Here is a 3,821-nt window from a genome sequence, read left to right on the forward strand (position 1 = left end):
GGGGAGAGGATGGGGGGCGTGCTGGCTCCGCCATTGTTGGTACGTTATCTGCCGTAGTCTTGGTTAGCATTGTTTGCCGACTGGAGAAGAGAAGGGGTTTGTGGGAGAAAAGGGGAGGGGAGGTAAGAGGGGGAATCCAAGCGCTCAGCGCCGCTGCTGTTGCTGCTGCGCCTTCGACCTTCCCTCTTTCTCCGTCCTCTTGACTCGCTTTGTGCGTTTTGCGCGTATCTCTTTGGCGGAGAGCGACTCAGTCAAGTGGAGGATGCAGTTCTCCTCCCCCTCCCCCCCCCCAACCTCTCCCCTTCTTCTCGCTCTCACTCTATACTTCGCTTCGTCTCTGTCTTCCTACTGAGTAGCCAAGGCCTATAGACTGAGGGCAATAGTCGCCGTCGCCGACCCAGCGATCCAAGCCAAGGACGCTGCTATACTGTTTGAGAATCTGGAGCGTATACATGTATATCCTACAAGGAAGAAGAAACACAAAATAATCATAGCTACTATGATACATTTTCTTACTTTTATTTTTTCCCTGAGAAGTTTGTTTTCTTTTAAACTTTTCTACCAAAAATCTTTCAAATTTTCAACAAAAAAAAAACACAACAAAAACTGGATGACTCTTAATTTTTCTCCTCGACAACTTTGGACTTTAAAATCCCCTCACTAGTCCGGGGCGAGCGCCGCGCTCTAACTCTCTTATCGGCACCGAGAACCAATCGCTGCAAATTTCCCTCCGCCATTTCCATTTTTGTGCGCCGGGCGCTGTGTTTTTGACGACCGCGGGGGCCTGCTCACATTAAAGCACACTTTTACGGGCCGCACTATTTCGTACTCATTTCCTCACACCTCCGTGACGACCATTTAAATATTAAGTTCCACAAGCAAAACAGAGAGCAGACGCGGGCGGCGCAGTGGGCCTCGATGTTATGGCGGCAGGGTGGGCGCGGAGGGGCGAGGTGGGGCGGGCGGGTGAGGCGTTCCGGTTTAGGACGACTGATAGCCCGGGGCGTTCCGGCTAGGCGCCCGCGATTAATTTGCAAACCTTTACGACGCGTATATCGCCTTGGTCCGCCCGCCACCCCTCGTGCCTCGACTCTCTAAAACGTAAAGCTTACCCCTCCTCCCTTAAAAAAAGGAGAAGTGACGTACTCTATTTAACTGAGAACCTACATAAAAGGACTGTAACTAGCTTAACATCAGAATAATCGAGTGTTTTCAATTTTTAAAATTTAAACTGTCATATTTCTGTCTTTCCTTACCGTGTGAGTGCACTGTAAAAAATATTAGTGATTTTACCGATAATTCCTGTAATTTGGACAGAAATAAAATGTAATTTTACAGATTATGTTAGTTTTACAGAAATAATGGTAAAATTACAGAGTTTAGGGATTTTTAACGAAAAACTACTGTAAATTCACACAAGTCTGTAAAAATCCACACGTACTCTGTTATTACTACAGGTATTGGTAAAGGGAGACACTCTGTAGGTAGTCTTTCAGATACTTTCTGTAATTTTTCGAACACATAAGAAATAACATTAAAATTGGCCACAAAATTTGCTCAATGTTGAACTCTAGGGCATTCTAACAACGAACAACGAAAGAAACCCGATGTTGCGGATAATCACGAACCAAAGTCAGGAAATAAGGCAGTTAACCGTATGGAAAGCCGCGTGGACAGTCGGAAGCAACAGATGGAGTACAAGACGGGCTAGCTGCACTGAGCGCGCCGTAGCGCAATGGGCAAAGCTTCGGGCTCACGACCATTAGGTCGGGAGTTCGATCCCACCTGCGGTAAGCGGTACAAGGACTTTCAACAATGAAACCCGTAGGCGGTTGACTATGAAATAGATGAAAGAAGACAACAGCCGCCGAAAATATTTTTTCTTGCAGATATTACGTCAGAAACATGGGGGTAAGAGTAAGAATTACAGAAAACGTTCGTTAACATATTTACAGAAATGTTTGGTATCAATTTTACAGATATTTTGTGGAGTTAGTTTTAACAGTGTCTGTAATTTTACAGACTATGTCAATTTTACCAGACTTTTACATGGCAACTGGTATACCCAGACTTTTTTCTGTAAAATCTCCACAAAAAATTTTAACAGTGTGATGGAGAAGCATTCCATTTATTGTGTTATCCGTAGCATGCTCTTGTTATAGGTGGCAACTCCTGCGCTGTTGCTCGCGCCTCGAAGTTGGTGTAAGCGTGGGAGCGCACAAACTGGCTCACGAAAGAATCCTCCCTCCCCTTCCCCTCCACCTCCCCACCCACCTCTCCTTTCGCCTGTCTAATTCCTCGCCCCGACCTCTCCCCCTACTACCAATCACTTGAACCCCCTCATCCCCATCCCCTCTGCTCCCTTCTAGTTTTTGTGAACCCCCCTCCACTATCACCTACCCCCTTGCTTTTTCCGTTCCTCCCCTTCCTTGGCCGTTGGAGCGCGCGCGCGTGCTTTTTTCGTTGGAGTAGTTTTAGTTTGGCCCAACTAATTAAACCGACACCCTGAGAATATCGGCACCCCTGCTGCAGAGGCGTGGCCTGGTGGGGAAGTGGAACGTCTCAAGTACGGCAATCGTCGTTCACTCGAGGGCGAGGGCCTGCCTACTCTATGGTTCTAATGCTATAGTGCAAGCAAGTTGTACAATAGTTAAACTTTAATCACAAATCCTCTCGCTTTCAGACAGAAAAACAAAATTATAACTTTAAATTTCCAATACGTAGTAATTCGTGATTGACAAACACAATTGTTATACAAACGCTGCAGTAGATTTACGAAGGACGCAGTTTTGGTTCTTCGAACTATACCAAAGTCGAAACGGATCGTCATGTAGATGTTGAGAAAGTCACCCCAAAATATGTGGAAATTTCCCTCACCTCTTCCCTGCTTTTAATCCAAATATCAGAAATTGCTTTTATTGTACTCTACTGGGTTTTATACCGTAATCACGATACTCTTGGTGATAATATGCAGCCTTGCTGGACGCAGAATTTCACAAAATAATCTTTACGCTGCAACTTGGCTTATTGGTCTCGGGTTCGACCGCCGCCCCACCGCCTCTGTACAACTTGCTCCGCATTCCTTTTCTGACTGTCTACTCATCAGATCGGTTCATTTCCCTCATTATTTCCCCGCCTCCCCTTCGCTCTACCCCTCGCCCTCCACCCGGATTGAGGATGCGTCCGAAACATTCAAGTTTATACCCATCCCCCTCTACCCCACCCCATTTCTCGCTCTTCGCGCCCTCTTCCTCTTTCCCTCCCGTCCTCCCTCCCTCTCCCTTTAAACTTTGCATCGACCAAAAATAAAGTTTTCCAGGCGATGCGCTACAGTCTTTGGGCGGCCAACCGCGCCGTGGCCTGCCCTCGGAAGAGAGCAGGCCAGAGACAGGGGAGGAGGGGGAGAGAGCGAGAGAGAGAGAGAGAGAGAGAGCTGGAGACGGGGAAACGCGGTCAATTTAGACAAATGAAGCCGGTTTATTGCATGGAAAATCCGGTGCGGCGCGGCTGCGCGGGCTGCGCGGCTCGGTGGCGCCACGCCCCGCCGGGCTCGCTCGCTGCCTCGGTCGCAGAGGCGAGGCGAGCTCTGCGCCGCGATTTCTCGCCGGGAAGCTTTTCTTGGGGTTGTGAGGCATTGGCATCGTCTCCCGCTCGCGCTGCTGATTTGACCGATAGTGAGCGCGGTCATGCAGCCCACATCCACTTCCTCACTCCCGTGTTGTTACGCCCCACCTCTCTCTCTCTCTCTCTCTCTCTCTCTCTCTCTCTCTCTCTCTCTCTCTCTCTGGGGAGAGGATGGGGGGCGTGCTGGCTCCGCCATT

The 3,821-nt window shown here is 48.7% G+C and overlaps 1 protein-coding gene across 1 annotated transcript in view; it reads left to right on the forward strand.

Annotated features, from left to right (window-relative positions):
- LOC113214298 (zinc finger protein with KRAB and SCAN domains 1-like) overlaps nucleotides 1-3,821 on the forward strand; it is a 155,459-nt gene that overhangs the window by 52,129 nt on the left and 99,509 nt on the right. The window lies entirely within an intron of this gene.

This window comes from Frankliniella occidentalis, unplaced genomic scaffold (assembly GCF_000697945.3).
Source record: "Frankliniella occidentalis isolate FOCC.00 unplaced genomic scaffold, Focc_3.1 Scaffold99, whole genome shotgun sequence".
NCBI classification, from domain to species: domain Eukaryota; kingdom Metazoa; phylum Arthropoda; class Insecta; order Thysanoptera; family Thripidae; genus Frankliniella; species Frankliniella occidentalis.